The following is a 10913-nucleotide window of genomic DNA, read 5'->3' on the forward strand; positions in this document are numbered from 1 at the left end:
AAACACGATTTTCCTATTCAAAGTTGAAATGAGTTTCTAAAAGCATGATTCTTTTAAAAAAACATGTGTGTTTGTGTATGTGTGGTGGGACGGTTAGATTTCTTCTCTTACGAGATAGTCATCTCCACCCTCTCGTGGTCGCTGAAATCTCGTGATAGCGCAAGTGAAAAGGGTTCGTTTATTTTGACTCACAACCACGTTATATTTTTTTGGATATCTCCTCCAACGACTCGTGGAGCTCTTTTCCCTGAAATCAGGTATGTTTAGCAGTGCACGCCCTCTGAAGTGAAGCTCGGAATACTTTGACAAATCCTGTCGAGTGGATTCTGAAACCATTTTTAAAGGATCTCAGAGAAACACCTATGAAGACAATAGCAACGTGTCGTTTTTTTCGGAAAGGATGAAGCAGGCTCATGGTGAGAGATGTTGCTGTAAAGTGTTTTTTTTCTTAGAAATTTGAAAAAAAAATAGATAGTAGTAAGACACAGTCTCTTTTTTCGAAACTGAGTAGGAGGGTGATTTTGAGATGAGCTGGAAAATATTTTCTGAGAGATTTGAAAAAAATTTTTAAAAAATTAAAATATATATATATTATATAATATATATATTATATAATATATATTATAAATACTTTTTGTTCATGTTTATCATGTCTTCAGACATGATAAAAATGAACGACATATCTCTTTTCTCTTTGAAACCTCTTTTAACCTATCTCGTCATGTTTCTCAAGTAACATTTCTTTCCTGAAAAGCTAATTTCTTTAGAAACCTAAGACAACTCCTTTCCTGAAAAGCTAATTTCTTTAGACACCTAAGACAACAGGTAGAGACATACTTCGAACCAAACAGAGAGTAGAGATCCTTTTGAATAATGTCGAATAGACAAAACACGAGTAGCCATTTCAGTTCTATGCTTTTTCCTAGGGACGATCCACGAAAGGGTCCTCTTTTGTTCACGACCCGTGGTTCACCCATGAATTAAACACGTAGGCTCGAAACTTTCTAACATCTCTACCTCCACGGTGCAGTTTGAAAGGAAGGTGACCCACCCATCACGCCAGCTATGAAATGAAACGTCAAAACAGTGCACACGTTCTAGAATAAGGACTCTACAGCACAGACTCAACAGAAACAAAACGATAAAAACTTTCATAGATCCCAGAGAGTGGGTGCTTAAAAATAAGGTGATGTCTCGTCGATCAAATCAGCTGTAAATAAATGTCTAAGAGCTGTGAAGAATGGATGGCCTACCTTCACAAAAGCTCTTTCTAGGAGGGAAAAGTATGTATCCAAGCAGAATACACAGCACAGACTGATGTTAAGTCGAAACTGGAGTGATTTCAATACACAAGTATGAATTCGTTCTAATAACCCTTTAGATAGGTCTTGTTTGACTCATCGAGTCGAGGGGGAAAACATTGACGTGTTGCTTTTCCAACAGCCCACACTGTTCTGAACAGAAACGTAGAATGCTTTTATAGATAAGAGAAGAATTGAAAGTGAAAGTAAAAAAACGAAATCAGATCGGCTGGGAAAATTTCTGAGCCGAGAAAAAATTCTAAATCAAAAAAAAAAACTCTTCCTTTTTCTTTATTAATTTGATGTCTTCACTTTTTGACATTCTACAAGGTCAAAAGAGTGAAGACATCAAATTAATAAATAAAAAGGAAGAGTTTTTTTTTTTTTTTTTTTTTTTTCAATCTCATAATTTTTCCTGAGCTCTGAAAAATTTTTTCCCAGCCGATCCCATTTCATTTTTTGACTTTCACTTTCAATTCTTCTCTTTTCTATAAAAGTATTCCGCGTTTTTGTTCAGAACAGTGTGGGCTCTTGAAAAGGTAACACGTCTCCCTCTCTCTTTACCCAAATCTAGAACCCATGATGATCTTAAGAAGAATTCTTTAAGAATCTCTTACAATTCCTGAACCTTAGACAAGCTGAATGTTTCTTTTTTGTATTTCGAAGCTATTGATGGATCAAAGAAGAAGATTTCAATGGAATGACTTCATCGTTCTAGGATAGAATATTTTTTCGAAATCTCTTCCTACTTTCGTCTACACAGAAATGCTTTTCACGAAAGTTTGGTCCTCTTTTACATTTACTTTTTAAATAGTTGTTCAAAGAGATTTTTGTTCTGCTGATTCAGGTTTCCCGCGCTTCACGCTACCCATCCTCACCCATTTCTAAAGGATCTCAGAGAAAATTAAAAGGGAAAGAAATAGCCTCCAGTGAACAACAACGACAGTGGATAGTTTTTTTCTGTCCTTCCAGAGATATCACCCGTGACCGATAGGTTGTTCAGCCACACGGGTGTCGTGAAAAGGCACACCATGCCTGTTTCCCTCCCAAAAATGTTTCTTCGGAAAAGGGAAAGTTTTTTCCCACCCCTTTGGAGATTCCTTTTCCGCATCGATACCCAAACCCATCGGCCAGAAAAATAAATTTTTTAAAGAACATTAGGTTTCTGAAATATATTACAAACATACGTATTCATTTTAATATTTTACCTTCATTGGATGAAGTAGTCTGTAAACTCTAAATTTCTTAAATGATTCCAACAACATGAGATTTTACTGTTATTTCATCAATCTTTTAAGTATATTGTGTCTCGTCAAATCCTTTTTATTTGAGATGGATGATTGCTAAACAAAATGGTTGAAATAGCATGATATTTTACCTTCATTGGATGAAATAGTCTGTAAACTCTAAATTTCTTAAATGATTCCAACAACATGAGATTATAGTGTTATTTCATCAATCTTTTAAGTATATTGTGTCTCGTCAAATCCTTTTTATTTGAGATGAATGATTGCTAAACAAAATAGTTGAAATAGCATGATAAGAAGGAAAAATATGTTATGTTAGCAAATAATTTATGTGACATAAATATTATCTAACTATTTACACGGATCCAGCTAACTCACACTGACTCTATATAAATTGTTTTGAGGGGGGGGGAATTAAATTCATCTTGTCACAGGTTTTAGCTAAATTGTATATACAATGTATTAGAAATTCCTTAGAAACTTTAAACAATATAGTTGTAAGAGGTTAGAAGAAAGAAATAATAATACGGTTCTTCCAAGCTACTTTACGTAAGATTGACGAAGCATTGTAAGAAATAATAGATAAGCTCGTAAAATACATGTATGCGTGATTTATTAAAAATATTAGACTGAATACGTATCTTATATTGAGTTTCAAGAATGGAAATGTTCTTAAAAAAATTTATTTTTCTGGCCGATGGGTTTGGGTATCGATGCGGAAAAGGAATCTCCAAAGGGGTGGGAAAAAAACTTTCCCTTTTCCGAAGAAACATTTTTGGGAGGGAAACAGGCATGGTGTGCCTTTTCACGACACCCGTGTGGCTGAACAACCTATCGGTCACCGGTGATATCTCTGGAAGGACAGAAAAAAACTATCCACTGTCGTTGTTGTTCACTGGAGGCTATTTCTTTCCCTTTTAATTTTCTCTGAGATCCTTTAGAAATGGGTGAGGATGGGTAGCGTGAAGCGCGGGAAACCTGAATCAGCAGAACGAAAATCCCTTTGAACAACTATTTAAAAAGTAAATGTAAAAGAGGACCAAACTTTCGTGAAAAGCATTTCTGTGTAGACGAAAGTAGGAAGAGATTTCGAAAAAATATTCTATCCTAGAACGATGAAGTCATTCCATTGAAATCTTCTTCTTTGATCCATCAATAGCTTCGAAATACAAAAAAGAAACATTCAGCTTGTCTAAGGTTCTGGAATTGTAAGAGATTCTTAAAGAATTCTTCGTAAGATCATCATGGGTTCCAGATTTGGGTAAAGAGAGAGGAAGACGTGTTACCTTTTCAAGAGCCCACGCTGTTCTGAACAAAAACGCGGGATACTTTTATAGAAAAGAGAAGAATTGAAAGTGAAAGTCAAAAAATGAAATGGGATCGGCTGGGAAAAAATTTTTCAGAGCTCAGGAAAAATTCTGAGATTAAAAAAAAAAAAAAAAAAAAAAAAAAAAAAAAAATTCCTTTTTCTTTCTTAATTTGACGTCTTCACTCTTTTGACCTTGTAGAATGTCAAAAAGTGAAGACATCAAATTAATAAAGAAAAAGGAACAGGTTTTTTTTTTTTATTTAGAATTTTCTCGGCTCAGAAATTTTCCCAGCCGATCTGATTTCGTTTTTTTACTTTCACTTTCAATTCTTCTCTTATCTATAAAAGCATTCTACGTTTCTGTTCAGAACAGTGCGGGCTGTTGGAAAAGCAACACGTCAATGTTTTCCCCTCGACTCGATGAGTCAAACAAGACCTATCTAAAGGGTTATTAGAACGAATTCATACTTGTGTATTGAAATCACTCCAGTTTCGACTTAACATCAGTCTGTGCTGTGTATTCTGCTTGGATACATACTTTTCCCTCCTAGAAAGAGCTTTTGTGAAGGTAGGCCATCCATTCTTCTCAGCTCTTAGACATTACAGCTGATTTGATCGACGAGACATCACCTTATTTTTAAGCATCCACTCTCTGGGATCTATGAAAGTTTTTATCGTTTTGTTTCTGTTGAGTCTGTGCTGTAGAGCCCTTATTCTAGAACGTGTGCACTGTTTTGACGTTTCATTTCATAGCTGGGGTGATGGGTGGGTCACCTTCCTTTCAAACTGCACCGTGGAGGTAGAGATGTTAGAAAGTTTCGAGCCTACGTGTTTAATTCATGGGTGAACCACGGGTCGTGAACAAAAGAGGACCCTTTCGTGGATCGTCCCTAGGAAAAAGCATAGAACTGAAATGGCTACTCGTGTTTTGTCTATTCGACATTATTCAAAAGGATCTCTACTCTCTTTTTGGTTCGAAGTATGTCTCTACCTGTTGTCTTAGGTGTCTAAAGAAATTAGCTTTTCAGGAAAGGAGTTGTCTTAGGTTTCTAAAGAAATTAGCTTTTCAGGAAAGAAATGTTACTTGAGAAACATGACAAGATAGGTTGAAAGAGGTTTCAAAGAGAAAAGAGATATGTCGTTCATTTTTATCATGTCTGAAGACATGATAAAAATGAACAAAAAGTATTTATAATATATATTATATAATATATATATTATATAATATATATATTATATAATATATATATTTTTTAATTTTTTAAAAATTTTTTTCAAATCTCTCAGAAAATATTTTCCAGCTCATCTCAAAATGACCCTCCTACTCAGTTTCGAAAAAAGAGACTGTGTCTTACTACTCTCTATTTTTTTTTCAAATTTCTAAGAAAAAAAAACACTTTACAGCAACATCTCTCACCATGAGCCTGCTTCATCCTTTCCGAAAAAAAACGACACGTTGCTATTGTCTTCATAGGTGTTTCTCTGAGATCCTTTAAAAATGGTTTCAGAATCAGCTCGACAGTATTTGTCAAAGTATTCCGAGCTTCACTTCAGAGGGCGTGCACTGCTAAACATACCTGATTTCAGGGAAAAGAGTTCCACGAGTCGTTGGAGGAGATATCCAAAAAAATATAACGTGGTTGTGAGTCAAAATAAACGAACCCTTTTCACTTGAGCTATCACGAGATTTCAGCGACCACGAGAGGGTGGAAATGACTTTCTCGTAAGAGAAGAAATCTAACCGTCCCACCACACCTACACAAACACACATGTTTTTTTAAAAGAATCATGCTTTTAGAAACTCATTTCAACTTTGAATAGGAAAATCGTGTTTTTAAGAGAGTGTCTCATCTAAAACGTAGAGTAAAACATATGAATCATGCCGGGTATAGGTAGCCCTAAAACTAGGCATTGAAATTTTTTAATAGATTCATGATCAACAGAAAATAATACACTGTCTTACTTGCAACTATTTAAAAGAATCCTTTGAACCTATACTTGAAAAAGAAATGAAGAAACATCCAGCTAGCTCGTCTAAAGTTCAGAAAGGTTAAGAGATTCTCAAAAAATTCTTCTTAAGAACATCTTGGATTCCCGATTAACATAGAGAGGGAGATGTGTTGCCTTTTCAACAGCCCACAGTGTTCTGAACAGAAACTCGAAATACTTTTATAGAAAAGAGAAGAGTTGAAAGTGAAAGTCGAAAAACGAAATGAGATCGGCTGGGAAAATATTTTCAGAGCTGAGAAAAAATTTTTGAGATGTAAAAAAAAAAAAAATCTTTTTGTTAATTTTTATCATGTCTTCTAGACATGATAAAAATTAACTCACCCCCCTTTTGTATGGGAATGTTGTCTCCCACTTTCTAAAAATAGACCATGACTCATCCAATCTTTTCTTGGAATTCTATTCTTTAGAAAGAATGAGTCATGGTCTATTTTTAGAATTTTTTTCAGCTTTGAAAATTTTCTTCCCTTCTTCCCAGTCGTTAACATTTCGTTTTTGGACTTTCAGTTTCAATTCTTGGACCCATGATGTTCTTTTCTTGATGTTCTTGTAGTATATTTCTATACAAATTCACTCCTTTTCCCCAAAAAAGATATCTTTTTTTTATTTTTTTTTACCTTCCAATTTGTATAGCTATATACTGAAAACAGGCATTAAAGTCAGTTTGTAGTATATTCCTATACAAATTCACTTAATTTCACGACTTTTTTTTTTATTTTTTTTACCTTCCAATTTGTATAGCTATATACTGAAAACAGGCATTAAAGTCCGTTTGTAGTATATTCCTATACAAATTTACTCCCTTTTCCCCAAAAAGATGTCTTTTTTGTCGTGATCCGATTACACTGACGAGTCTAGCCAGCTGAGGATCACGAGATCTTGGCTTCTTGAAAGGAATTTGTTAAAGTTTCACAAAATATATCAGTATAGGATGGAACAATCGTGATCCGATTACACTGACGTGTCTAGCCAGCTGTGGATCACGAGATCTTGGCTTCTTGAAAGGAATTTGTTAAAGTTTCACAAAATATATCAGTATAGGATGGAACAATCGTGATCCGATTACACTGACGAGTCTAGCCAGCTGTGGATCACGAGATCTTGGCTTCTTGAAAGGAATTTGTTAAAGTTTCACAAAATATATCAGTATAGGATGGAACAATCGTGATCCGATCACACTGACGTGTCTAGCCAGCTGTGGATCACGAGATCTTGGCTTCTTGAAAGGAATTTGTTAAAGTTTCACAAAATATATCAGTATAGGATGGAACAATCGTGATCCGATCACACTGACGTGTCTAGCCAGTTGTGGATCACATGATCTTGCTTTGTTGAAAAGGATTTGTTAAAGTTTCACAAAATATATCAGTATACGAAATAATAGCATGTTTTCTATAAAAACAGCTATTGAGTAAAACATTTCTAGCCTTGAAAAGCAAAAAGAGTAGCACGGGGAAAAATATTACCCTACCTCAAAGTATTGAAAGGAAATAAGAATACATTTCTATAAAATGGGTGACTCAATAAATATTTGTAGTCTATGAAATACAAAAGAGTAAGAAACAAATGTTCACATACCTTCACAGAAGCTCTTCCCAGGAGAGTGAGAAGCGTGTATCCACGTTGAGTGCACAGCACAGACTGACCTGAAACTGAAACGCAAGTGGTTTAAATACATTAACGAGTTGCTTCTAGAAACCGACTGGGAAAAATTCTCAGAGCTCTGGAAAAATTTTAACACATAAAAAAAAAAAAAAAAACCTTCCTTTTTTCTTTCTTAACTTGATGTCTTCACTTTTTTTATTTCTACAAGGTCAAAAGAATGAAGACATCAAATTAAGAAAGAAAAAGGAAGTTTTTTTTTTTTTTTTTTTTTAAATCTTTTTTCAGCTTTGAAAATTTTCTTCCCAGTCGTTAACATTTCGTTTTTGGACTTTCACTTTCAATTCTTGGACTCATGATGTTCTTTTCGTGATGTTCTTGTAGTATATTTCTATACAAATTCACTCCTTTTCCCCAAAAAAGATATCTTTTTTTTATTTTTTTTACCTTCCAATTTGTATAGCTATATACTGAAAACAGGCATTAAAGTCAGTTTGTAGTATATTCCTATACAAATTCACTTAATTTCCCGAAAAAAAAAGATGTCTTTTTTTTTATTTTTTTTACCTTCCAATTTGTATAGCTATATACTGAAAACAGGCATTAAAGTCCGTTTGTAGTATATTCCTATACAAATTCACTTAATTTCCCGAAAAAAAAAAAAAAAAAAAAAAAGATGTCTTTTTTTTAATTTTTTTTTACCTTCCAATTTGTATAGCTATATGCTGAAAACAGGCTTTAAAGTCCGTTTGTAGTATATTCCTATACAAATTCACTTCCTCCCCCCCCCGAAAAAAAAGATGTCTTTTTTTATTTTTTTTTACCTTCCAATTTGTATAGCTATATACTGAAAACAGGCCTTAAATTCCGTTTGTAGTATATTCCTATACAAATTTACTCCCTTTTCCCCCAAAAGATGTCTTTTTTTTAATTTTACCTTCAAATTTGTATAGCTACATACTGAGAACAGGCGTTCAAGTCCGTTTGTAGTATATTGGTATACATGGTCTACTTTTAGAAACAGTGAGACAACATTCACACAAAAGGGGGGTAGGGTTAATTTTTATCATGTCTAACAAAAAGTTTTTTTTTTTTTTTTTTACATCTTAAATTTTTTTTTCTGAGCTTTGAAAAATTTTTCCCAGTCGGCAACCAAGTGAAAATTCTACAGCCAAGACGATTGGCCTTTTACTTTCGCTTTCAACACTTTTCTATAAAAGTATTCTACGTTTTCTGTTCAGAACTGTGCGGGCTGTCCAAGGTGCAGCATGCTTTTTCTCTCTCTACCTCATCTGGACCCAGGACCACTCGTCTAGAAAGAGCTTCTGTGAACACAAGCTTTTTTCCAATTTTTGACGTCTCACAGAATAGAAATCATTCCTCCGTTTAGGGGAAAATGTTTCCCATTTGAAAAGCTAGGACCCCTCGTTTGGATTTCATCAGCAACCGTTTATCAGGGTCTAGCGAAATTGGATGATCCATCCATAAATCAGAATTTCCCATCCGTGGTTTTTATGCATCAAGATTTCAACATAGTTTAAGAAAAATCCTTCAATCCTATTTGAAAGGAGATGACATGATATTGAAAGACATTTTCCCATGACGGACATTGAAAGACACTGAAAGACATTTTCCCATGACGAAATCTCTCTATCCCACACCTTCTTCTAAAGTGAAGTTAAAGAGATTTTTTATACCGGGTTTTCAATTTTCACCTCAAATCATACCGTTGACGGCGTGTGACACAAACCGTGACATAAATTTCAGTTTCCATGACAGCTAACACGCTTGAGCTTTAAACATGTATGAAAGAATTTATTTTTAATCCATTTCAGCGATTGAGTGGGCTGGGATAAAAAAGGCTCTTTCCATGACAGGTAACACGCTTGAGCTTTAAAGATGTATGAAAGAATTTATTTTTAATCCATTTCAACGATTGAGTGGGCTGGGGAAAAAAAGGCCCTTTCTATGACAGCTAACACGCTTGAGCCTTAAAAATGTATCAAAGAATTTGTTTTTAATCCATTTAAGCGATTGAGTGCGCTGGGGAAAAAAAAGCCCTTTCTATGACAGCTAACACGCTTGAGCTTTAAAAATGTATCAAAGAATTTGTTTTTAATCCATTTCAGCGATTGAGTGGGCTGTGGAAAGAAAAAGCTCTTTCCATGATACCTAACACTCTTGAGCTTTAAAAATGTATGAAAGAATTTATTTTTAATCCATTTCAGCGATTGAGGGGGCTGGGAAACATCTTCTTAGAGCTCAGGAAAAAAAAAGGCTCTTTCCATGACACCTAACACTCTTGAGCTTTAAAAATGTATGAAACAAATTATATTAAATCCATATCAGCGATTGAGTGGGCGGGCTCGGAAAATTTTCTTAGAGCTCAGGGAATGTGTGTCCAGGTTGAATGCACAGCACACACGGATGGGTAGTCGAAACTCGAGTAGCTTAAATAAATATACGTTAAGTTCTGGAAATAATTCTGAGTTCAAGCATGGGACATGAGAACAGAAATGTATTACAATCATCATGTCATCATTGTTTTCGAAAGCCAAAAGAATTCCTCATGAAAGAACATCTTTTTCTCCTGGTTGTGGGATGGAGTAGAGTTACTGCATCTTGAACAACCCACACTGATCTGAACAGAAATATGAAATGTTTTTATAGATATAAGAAATGAACTGAAAGTGAAAGTAAAAATGAAATTGTATTGGCTGGAAATATTTCTTGGCTGTTGAATGGGAAAAATATTTCCAAAGCTGAAAAAAAAAAAAAAACACCTCTTTCTTTTTTTCTATTAAATTGATGTCTTCACTTTGTTTACTTTGGAATGGAGAAACCCAAAGACTATGACTCATCCTTTCTAAAACATATAATTCCTAGAATGAGTCATGGTCTATTTTTAGAAACAGGGAGACAACATTCCCACACAAAAGGGGGGTAGGGTTAATTTTTATCATGTCTAGAAGACATGATAAAAATTAACAAAAAGTTTTTTTTTTTTTTTTTTTTTTACATCTCAAATTTTTTTTTCTGAGCTTTGAAAAATTTTTCCCAGTCGGCAACCAAGTGAAAATTCTACAGCCAAGACGATTGGCCTTTTACTTTCACTTTCATCGCTTTTGTATAAAAGTATTCCACGTTTTCTATTCAGAACCGTGTGGGCTATCCAAGGTGCAGCATGCTTTTTCTCTTTCTCTATCTCATCTGGACCTAGGACCACTCTTCTAGAAAGAGCTTCTGTGAACACAAGTTTCTTTCCACTTTTTAATGTCTCACAGAATAGAAATCATTAATACGTTTAGGGGAAAATGTTTCCTGTTTGAAAAGCTAGGGTTTTCGTTTGGATTTCATCAGCAACCGTTTATCAGGTTCTAGCGAAATTGGATGATCCATCCATGGATCAGAATTTCCCATCTGTAATTTGGATGGATCAAGATTTCA

This window comes from Stegodyphus dumicola, chromosome X1 (genome assembly GCF_044657685.1).
Source record: "Stegodyphus dumicola isolate Sdum_Otavi_A_Nest chromosome X1, ASM4465768v1".
NCBI lineage: Eukaryota > Metazoa > Arthropoda > Arachnida > Araneae > Eresidae > Stegodyphus > Stegodyphus dumicola.